The sequence below is a fragment of the Acanthaster planci genome, linkage group LG02, assembly GCF_054643075.1.
Source record: "Acanthaster planci isolate LZ-2023a linkage group LG02, COTS_SCS, whole genome shotgun sequence".
Lineage (NCBI taxonomy): Eukaryota > Metazoa > Echinodermata > Asteroidea > Valvatida > Acanthasteridae > Acanthaster > Acanthaster planci.
Window position 1 is genome coordinate 26523850 of NC_141778.1, and position 11161 is coordinate 26535010.

The 11161-nt window shown below is 37.4% G+C and overlaps 1 long non-coding RNA gene across 1 annotated transcript; it reads right to left on the minus strand.

The window, feature by feature from the left end:
• Positions 1-236: 236 nt before the first annotated feature.
• LOC110975909 (uncharacterized) lies at positions 237-10763 on the minus strand. Its single transcript, XR_002597776.2, has 2 exons — positions 10294-10763; positions 237-2167 (listed from the first exon to the last, which is right to left on the minus strand). It is a non-coding gene; the product is annotated as an uncharacterized LOC110975909 (long non-coding RNA).
• Between the last annotated feature and the right edge of the window lie 398 nt (positions 10764-11161).

Sequence of the window (11161 nt, forward strand, 5' to 3'; positions counted from 1 at the left end):
ATCAGGGGAGTTTGTACACATCAAGAACAACTGATCACGAGTTAATGCAGTGGGCAACTCACTGGACCTGTTGGTGTCTGTGGGCGGGGAACACGCGGCCCACACCAGGGGGGACTTGTATGCGCTAGGGTGCTTTTTTTTTGGTCGCTCTTTTCAAGTTCAATGTCAAGTTCAAGTTCATTGCCAAGTTCAAGTCCATTACCAAGTTCAAGGTCAACAAAAAAAGCTTATGCAAATTTCTCTGTCTTGTACATTGTACTTTATTCCAACTTATGAAAAAAATGGTGAACACAAAGTCCCAACATGTATACTGTGCCAAGACTAAATTGAAATTGAGGGCGCTCTTTCAATATGCAACTACACTTGTAAAGTTACATGTACTTGAAGTAGGCACTTTACATTTTCCCTGTCAATTTAAAAAACCTACGTTAATTCAATACTTAAGGCTGGGGTTCATCAATTTCATGAGTGTACAGAACACCAATTTTTTTCCTTTGACCTTTCTTTGGATACAAAGAAAACACAAACAGGAATAAAAGCTATTCAAATATAAACAAACACATAATAAACCCCTTCATGTAGAGTATGTTTTGTACACTCATGAGAATGACACCTTGGTGCAGAGACTGCTGCCTGTTTCAGTTTTTTTTGCAGAACGAAAAATGTTTTATCCTATAAATGTTGAAACACATGCAAGTTTTAAAAAGCTGGGCTATTTTCAAGTACGACTATTTTCCTAACGTCATTTACAGTTTTTTTTTAATTTTTACTTCAATAAATTTCCAGTTTTGTGAGCATCGTTGAAGTCGACTGTATTGTTCTGCAAACTCCTAAAACAGGCAGCAGGAACTCTAACACAAAACACGTGACAAAATACAGTTTTTTTAATCCAGCAATACAGATAAATCTACACCAGCACATCATTAACAAATGAAAAGAGTCTATGTAAATCTATAAATCCGTTTAAACTGAATTTGTGGTAAAGACCAAAGAAAAACGCATGACGGCAATTCAAGAGTTTGCAAATAAGTGAAACAAAAGCTGTTTGACATCACCAGGTGCTGCATACGTGAATAAATACAGATGTCTTGAGGCGGCTGTATAAGGGGGCAGTCTCAAAGTTTTTGAAACAGGATCACTTAACTTTCTACATGTCAATTTGCAGTGCAGCGTGCCCCTTTGTATCATTACAAAGAAATTTACAATCTAATACTGCTGCAGTGCAATTCACAAATTCACTTGAAACATTAACTGAAAAAGATATAGCTGTTTCATATACAAGCATGTATGTATTTCACACTTTACATTCCAACTAAAAACCGCTATGTATCCAACTCTGAAAGTTAAGTAATCAAACTGGTGCTTTCATGCAATGCAAGTAATTCATAATATGTGTTTTATGCACAACTTTAACTCAGTCCAGTTTTTCTTGAAAGTAATTACATGATATGATGTGCTGGTGTAGATTTCATTTATACAAAGTATAAAACTATCCAAAGTACTTCAAATTTTTTTCAGATACAAAAACTGAACCAGGCGCGTGTCAGAATCATCAAGTTAAAATGCCCAACAGGATTATTAGATTGATCCTGCCAACTGAATGGAGATGAAGGGGTATGGACATGTCCAAATATTTAGAAAGGTAAAACAATTACAGCATTCTTTGAGTGAACTACACGCGCCTGGTTCAAATCTAACTCACGACATGGTTAACATTTAGAGCAAATCCATGGCAACCAATGTATTCAGTCACTGACTAAATTTAAGTTGTTGATATACCAACACTGGCATATTCAACACCAAGTTGAAGTCGTCACGTTTTGTGATCTTTGTCCAAATTGAGTTTGTTTCCTGCTTGAATTGACCACGACCAATTCATCACAAGAAATGTGACGTGATCACTTTTAAATTTGATTTGCACACTAATTGAGGCAAAAACTGATTAGCAGAAATTAAGAATTGCCCAAAAGCCACTGCCATGGATTTGCTCGAGCCAAGATGTGTTCATCCAGTCTTGAAAGTGAGAATTCAAGCAGGTAGGGAGCCACTCTCTTGGACATCGATGGTGACATCTTGGACGTCAGTAGTGACATCTCAGACATCAGTGGTGCCATGTTGGTCCCCTTTCCGATTGTGCAGTTTGTTGCTGTCCCAAACCCAGAAGTTTCTGAAGTACAAAAAGGGGGAAAAGGATTAGTTTCCTGAAAAACTACTTTTGGGGAGGCAGGGTACAGAAACAAGCATTTCATACGACTGTTTGGACACTTTCAATGAGCCCGTGCTGAAAAGAGAAACTCTCAAGAGTGCCGATGTTTTTCAGCAGATGTAGTAAAGCATGGGTGGAGGTAATTGTACCAATGCATCTTTCTATTCACAAACGAAAAAGCTCAGAGGCTATTTGTTCTGTTCGTAAAATATTTGTGGAGGTCATATTGCTTGCTTTGTAAAAAAAACAAAACAACCTCCGAGAAAGAAATTACTGTTAAGGCAGCATTTAAGGTATTGCCACATGCATTCACCACCTGTCGCGAGTATAAAAGTTCATTCCTTTCAAGCTCGTTCTTATTCATTTAAATTACATCCGTAAAATCCAAGAGCAGAATACTTTTATGCAACCTGTGCGTGGTTGATAAAAAAAAATAAGGCATTTGTTCTTGTACCCTGCCTTGTGAAAAACACACTCGTCATTATCGAATTATTTTAACTGACTGATTATACCAAGAGCCATTATGCATGTCACGTAATTGGAATAAAACTTGGATTCAGCAGGGGAAATAGGTTGGATTTTCAGTTGTTTTGAAAGAAAATATACAACATGTGCAAGGACACAGCTGAAGACAGGATAGGCAATATTTCATTACCACAAAGTTGTTTTGAGGTGCAGCCAGTAACCGGGTAACGCAACTAGGCTAAGAAAGTTTCTAAAATGTCAATTTACACAAACTGATCTCTCTTTTCTCCGAGCGACGTCATGTCTTAAAAACTGCTAGTGAATCAATCAAGCAACTGCAAAATGCTCAGCAGTAACCCTTAATGATGTACAAGCTAGTAGATGCAGGTGTGCCTGTATTTCTGTCACACATCATGCAATTTGCTAAAAATCTAAAGTACATATTTGTTATTCCTTTGAATATTACCATGCACAAAAATAGCTTCTGCTTTTTGCCACGTACGGTAAATACAAAGTTGTCTTCTTTTGATTAGAAAAAGGTATTCACTTCATCTTTCCCCATTGACAGTTGGCTTGAATTATGGAAATAGTTGTGTCAATAGATGTCTCTACTAATTACGCCATACTCTGTTTATGTGTGTGCTTTCCTTTGTTGCTCCGTTGACCATGGGCTTCAACTGGCTTCGAAGGGAAGTACACATGTAAACAAAGTCTGATGTCATCAGTACACAAGCCTACTGGTTTCACTTCTAAACATTAATCTGTGTGCACGTCACACTCCTGAACCGTCATTGGTTGACATGTATACAAACGCAGTTTGGACTTTGATATTCAAATATATCATATTAAAAAAACACATTAATATCAACCCGGATACCCCTATAAAATAGGTAAAGATGCATCAAAACTGTATCCGCCGGCCAGGTCTTGTTCCCAACTGACACCCTGATGTGAGGCCATTCCAGGGATACAGCATATGTCATGCATCTACCGTAAATAACCTCTTACAGAGGCAAGTTGGGGAAAAGTAAAAACAGCTTTTAAAATATTTTGTCCACAAATTCATCCTTAAAGAAGTTTACATAAAGCCAAAACCATAAGGTCAAATTACATGATTTTGTTTTAAAAAGGAGTTTGGAGAACTGTATGCACCTCACTCAAATTCTGGAAAATGGCATATGATTTACATTAGTGGGATGTCCTAAAATCCCTTTCCCACACTTAAAAAATACACAGAGTTCACGGCACAGGTATCTAACAGCCTGGTTGTATTTCCAACTGAAACCACAATGCAAGGCTGTTCAGGAGATCAAACAAATTACATTCATCTACCTTAGGAACATTCATTTTTTCATCATTTTCATAAAAATGCAAAGAATACTCTTTCTGAACCCCCCCCCTTCTCAGAGAGTACAAACCCTTTCCCCAGAGTATGGTTTGCACAATCCTGAAAATGATGACAAAATGAATGGCCCTTAAACCCCTTTAAAAGAAAACAAACTGTAAAACTTAGCATGTGGCTTGTCTACATTTCTTTGTCAAACCTGACAAAACATCTTCCACAAGGTGTGTTAAAAATTACATTGAAACTGGAGGATCCAGTACTATAATGGCCAAAAAGTGGTGCAATCAAAGGCAAAATGAGTCATTTGACAGGACTTTTTCCTTCCTGACATCAATTCTTTCCAAGTTAGGACTGTAATGACTTTTGAATCAAATGTCATACCAACACAGTGCTTTAGTGCTTTAAACTGTAGGAGAAAAATAAATCAATCAGGGTCATCAAAAGACTCATTTTGCTTGAAAACATCAAAAATAATGATTAAATCAAAGTAGGATACACCAATTTGTTTTGAAAAATTAACGTATCTCACTTTGATTCATAAAAATAAGTTGAGACATTGTGTCAAAGCAACAAATTTATCAAACCACTACCCCATTTCATCACTCAGAGAAAATTACCACCCTGATATAGGGCCATTCCAGAAATTTGGCACATTTACCTCAAAATTCCACCCATCAAAAGTACAGAAGTGACTTTTTTCACATCGATGGAGTTGTTGCTGAAACCTACTGAAATGGCTGCATGATATTTGTGAAAATACAGACACACAAAAAAAGAAACCATATTTTATGAGGTCAAGCTTCCTGGTATTCTTAGCATGGCTAATATCAATCAGTTTCAGAGCATGGCTGAGAGCAAGTTTTTGTGATGAACAACCATGACGAACTACCACACATTTCCAACAGGTACCGGCAGCGGCAGCAGGTGAAAAGATGGTGGAGAGGCGTCACTGCATAAAAAGCTCATCAGTTGGTACTAGATTGGAGATGAGGTGATAAAATATCACAGGTTGCCACTGTTATTTAGCCAAATGTCACTGTGCAAGTACAGGTCTCCATTTGCTGCTGGATGGAGTATATCCTGATAAACTATCACGTCACAGGACTCCATTTGTGCCTTTTGTGGGTGACTTCAAAAGTGCCAAAAGCCTCCGTTTGATTCTGGCTGGAGTGATGTCAGTTAATTGTCACAATACTCTCTTTTAAACTGGCTGGCCAGCTGCTATGGTGATGATGAAGTTTTATATGGGTCTCCCATATTGGCTTGAGAGAGGTGTCATGGCGAGGAACTGTTGCAGGTAGCTGGAGAGATGCCATTGTGGTGAACTATCACAGGTGTCCACTTGCCAATGGTTGATGTCACAGAGATGAACTCTCATTGATACTGGCTGCAGAGAGGTCATGGTAATGAACTGTCATCTATGTGTCCACTTGCCGATGACTGGAGAGACGTCACAGAGATAAACTCTCACAGTTCTCCCTTTGCTACTGTCTGGAGAGATATTGCAATGAACTGTCCACCTGCTATTGACTGGAGATATGTCATAAATCATGACGAAGAGCCACATGTCTCCATTTTCTACTGAAGAGGTGTCAAGGTGATGAACTGTTAAATGTCCTCCAATTATATTTGCTGGAGGTTTGTTATGGTGATGGACCATTACAGGTCTCCATATGCTACTGGGTGGATGCTCTCACCCACCGTTCACTACTAGTTCTTTTAACGAAGAGGTGCTGTTGTGATGAACTGTCTGCCAAGTCTGCATTTAGCACAGATAGAGGTCAGCATGACAAACTCTTACATGCTTCAGGATAAAGCGACGTCTATGTGAAAAGAGTCCACATTTAATATCAAATCACAGATGATCTGAGAGTTAGACATCAAACACACTTGATGAGCACCATCTACTGTTTGGATGGGTTCAGCAGTTGACATGGTACCTCTCCACGTCTTTCTCAAACCAGCTTACAACATCTGAGCCATTTTCACTTGTATTTCAGTAGCAAAGCAACTTTTGGTTTCTAATAGTAGATTCATTTCACAAAGATATGTTGGAACCACAGCTAGACCTCAACAAACATGGTTTCTTTTCATTGCACACCTGTAGGAGTAGGTTCAAATAAATTCTCAAGGACAAAAAGAAAGCTAACATCCTAAACTTTAAAAAAAGCATTTAACCCTAACAGTCCCAAATCCTCCAATTTCAATACGATTTTACATACACCCTAGGGGGTTAGGGTTAATATGCTCTCTAAATTCCAAAAAGTGAAAATTCACTCCCTCAAGACAAATTCAATTTCCATGCAGTTTCTGCTGGAAGAGGTTCTTTCTCAAATGCTTTGTTCTAAATTTAAAGTCATTTTCACATTATTGCATCTAGTGTTCAATTTTACTCTTGAATTTAGGGAGTTAATACATATTCCTGCAAGTATACATGTACTGAGACAGTGTAGTAAGATGGACTCAGGGGTCAATGTTTTTTCGGAAATAACTTTTATGAATACTCTGCCAGAAAAGAAACATGGCTAAAGTCCTCATATTTAAGAGGAAAATGGTTTTGCACTAAAATCCACACACCATGTAGCAATGTATTCATGTCTGAAGTGATTAAGTTTGACAAATGAGGAAAACAAATTTCAATGTAATTTGCTAACATGGCGCTTTAACTGACCTCCAGTTTTGAATCCTCCAATTTCAACATAGTGTTTGTGCACACCCTAGTGGATTGAGTACAGGCAATGCAATTTTGGTAAGGAAAACAGAATAGAGAATCATTTGAGCATAAGCATTCGTTTTAAATCACACTCATTAGCAATTTCATGCCAACAAAATACAAGCACCCTGGTAATGATAAACCCATTAATACCATCACATTAATAATGAAATACAATTAAAGTTCTCAGGTGGGCATGTTTCTTTTTATTGAAAAGATCATGGAATTGTCAAATGATTCATTCTGGAAAGAATTAGAAATCAAATACAAAAGCAAAGAGCAAAATTGACCGACAAAAACATGCTTTTTTTGTTCATTTTGGTGTTCTTGTCAACAAAATGATTTTGTTTTGGTATCAGAAATACTTTCCATTGATGTCTCAAAGGGACAACAGATTGCAAACAAATGCTTTCTTATTTTCTACAAATCCCTTAACCCTCACAGCCCTCAATCCTCCAATTTCAACACGATTTACGTTTTGGGTTAATCAATTTTTTTCAATTCCAGTTATTTGACATGGAAATATTATTTTTTTAGCATTTAATCTGCATTACTGAATCACTCTTGGAAATTTAAGAATGTGCTCTGAACTTACAAAATTGCACGTAAGATTTGACAGGGACCTGAAAGAAAACTAGACCCCAAATCTATAGAACGACCCATACGCACCAGTTATACATTCCTGAACAGGTGAGGGTCTATTTTGAGAAAAGGCTTTATCCAGCCTTCCTTTGAGGTATCATGCAAAGTAAAATCTTGCCCTTTGTTCAAAATATTTTATCCAAATGGATAATTTTTTCCATCTCTTACACAGAGAGAATTATTCTTTTTAATATGGGTATTTCTTTCTGAACATGATGGTAGTTTTTTTTATCTTAATGACAAGTTTTATTCCAATAAAATGGTCTTGGATACCCACATAATGTCCAGACAATATGTACAGCCAAAATGCTGTCTGAAAACAACTATTTTTCTGTTTTACAGCAGTTCCAATTTCAGTTTTTAAAAAAGGTGAATTGGAAAGAGTTCCATATACAAACATTACTCATTTTCATTGCAGTGGTTTATTAGCCATTAGAAAGTGATAAAATGTCCTAAAAAGTCCATTTCATACAGTGGCAATCGCATCTCATTGGATTTGTGCACAGAGTGTGGAGTGATGTCTGTATATGGAACTCTTTCAAAATTGAAATAAAATAAAACAAATGCCAATTGTTTGCTCTCTTACATTTCTGTATAAAGCCCAAGTTGTAGCCTCAGAGCACCCTCCCCCAAAAGGCCAACAGGTTGAATGGAAAAAAATCTAAAATTTGAACTGCCGAAAACAAATCCCCCCCAAAAAAAGACAATTGGTTCTAGAACCACTCTTGTTGCAGTGAATGTGAGGTGTTCCAATATAGAACTCTTGCCAAAAACAAATAAAATCGTTTGTTTGGAAGGCAACTCCAAGGCAACTTGCTTTCCCATTTAGCCTTACACAGTTGTTCAACACATACTGTAAGTTTCAATAAGCCACTTGCGAGTTAAATTTGAATAAAATCTGGTACACTGTGTTATCTGATTGCACAGAAACGTACAATTTGAATTCCCCAGACTAAAGACGCTGTTGCTATTTGCCGTGAATGGACTGGCTCCTTTGTGCCGTTCTTATCCATTGAGAACAGTGTATTGTTGCAAGACGTCTCTTCAGTAACTAAGCAAAAGCTTGACCCAAATCACGAGGTATAGCAACAGCGGTTTTAGTGAGGAGAATTCAAGTTGTTATGTACACGTGAATTTGAAGAACTCAGTGTACCAGATTTTATTCAAATTTAACTCGCAAATTGCTTATTGACTACACTGAGATTAGGCTAATTAAAGTTAATTCCTTGTTTATCATCACTGCCCAACCAGATTTTTCCTACTGCCCCGACTTTTTTGATATTTGATATTTCTAACTTTGTAACAAATTTTCAGCACTTTTTTCAAACTTGCAGATGTGCCTGCACCACCAAAATGGTCTTGCGTTTTTTTATTCAGAAAGAGATCTATATATGGACACCACTTGACACCCCATGTACCAACCCAATAAGACTGGTCTGAAAAATTCCAAGTGTTTTCTAAGTAAACGACTTGGTGTTTTCCCTCCTAGATTGAACTTTTTTGGACATGTTTTTGCTTTCTGAAGGATAACAGGTCAGTGTAGGAAATAATTACTGGTATCCATATATGCAACTCTTCCCCTCTTCTCGTCTTGCCCTCAACCGTGACCAATTAATTTGATCATGCTGTTATGATATATGGAACACTCAAGTATTAAAATACTGTACAAGAGAGGTATTTTTTAGACTGATCTGAAAAGTCTAGAAAATGCTTATTTGAAATATTCAATATCACATATCAAAAATATAACTTTGAGTGATGATAAAGAAGGAATTAATTTTAATCTGCCTTATACATGTCACTGGGATACAATGTACACATGGCAAAAAGCAAAAACCATTTCTTTGCTTCAATCATCGTAATAATACTACATTCCTACCTGAATGAAAATGTGACAGAAATGCAGTGCAAAGCAATGCAAACTTAACACCAGAATGGAATGATGCAAGTTTCCTATTTTTCCGAATCATATCTTCAAGATAGTGGTCAAGCAATGTCAACATCCATTGCAACTGCGATATTTGGGCCCTTTTGGGCAGTGCTGAACTTTGCAAAAATCCCCAACTAAGGCAATAATGGGAATAATTATGAGGGCTGAGTTAGTTACCGCTCAGAAGAATCCTTGATAATGCAAATGAGCTGGGTTGGCTATTAAAATTTTAAAAAAATGAAAATGAGAAAGTACTTCTTTGTATGATTGAGCATTTCAGGACAGTTCTAACCCTGACAAAACTTTCTGTTATTTGGTAACGACGCTGTAATTTTAACACCTCTTAGTTTAAGCTGAAATGTGTCATATTGTCCTTCCAGGTCTCCTGGCTTGCACATGTTGCGTATGCAGTTTTGTAATTCTTATGCTATTCTTTGAACTTAGACAAATCTTTGAATTTATGTTACCAACCTCACAAACTTCAACAGTCCAACTGAATCCTTAAAGTATGTGAACCGTATGATTATATATTATATTCGATTATCTATGATTATCTTCCTTTTTTGCAGGATGAAGCAATGAATTTTTGTAGGGTGTAAAGATTAATACATGAAAAATTAATTCCTGGCTCGGAATTCTTCATTCACAAAATATTAAGGTTGAGATCTTCTAATCTCAGCATATTTTTTCAAAAGCATTAACAAATCAAAAAGTCAAGGAAAAAACTTGTCAAGCATTAATGTCTCAATTTCCATTTCATTTTTCCTTTGCTGTTTTGCATCCACTCAACTTGAAAAACCTGATAAAATCAATTTGACTCGAGTTTTGCTTTTTTGCAAATCACTTAAATTCTGGCCCTTTTTTCTGCTGCATTACACATTCGTTTATGTAAAAAAAAACATGATTTTTGTGTGCATTTAGAATCCATTTTTTCTAGGTCTGTGCCCTTAAGGCTGCATCACTGGCCGTAGCTGTACAAAGCATTCACTTACCTTTGGAACTCACCTTGTGTTGCAGAACAGAGAACTTACGGGAGAAGCAGCTAAACCTTTGTCAACCGTTGTTTCTCAGTGGAAGATGGAACAACATTTCCGGAGGGATAATTTCTGCGAGCTTTTGTCGGTTGCAACTCACAGAGGTGCCAACTAGTAGCAAGAGGCCGACGCCATGTTGTCACTTTTGTGGGATACGGGGAGCGATGCTCTTAAAAATGGAGTCCCGCCCACGGCCGCGTGCGCTAGCTAGCAGCATGCAGTACGGTCCATGCACGAAATGCACATTCCAAGCTACAATTACGTTTTTGTGTTTTATAATAATATGCAAGCCAACCACACCTAAGAACGCTGAATTCCAAACGAATTGCCCGCCACAGCTGACGATGACCAATCAGCTCCGTTCACTCTCGAGAATTAGAATATGCATTAGTTTTCCCCGATCTTGTAGAAAACTTCTAAGTGAATGTGGGAAGTGTCCGAATCGCTTGTCTAGAGCTAGGTCTAGGTCTTCACTCCATTGGAAATGCGTGCAGACGCGGAGACAATAGACCTAGCCCTAACTCTGGAAGCCCGTTCTGGGCGTTAATTGAGGCTATCGCGACTATGAAAAGAATTCAGTGAGATGTATGATGTTCTCCGAATCACGCCAACAAATAAGAGGCGGGAATTAAAGGGAAAAATCAATTAACGTGCCAAAACGCTGAAAATATCATACTCACAATATTTTGCAATTCAACAACGGCGCTGAAATTATTTTAGATATGCACAAACACATGTACTGTATTTAAAAGTATTATATCCAATGTTATGAGAAACCATGCAAATTTATTGCTGCGTTACACGATAAAACAGAAGTTGATTGTAG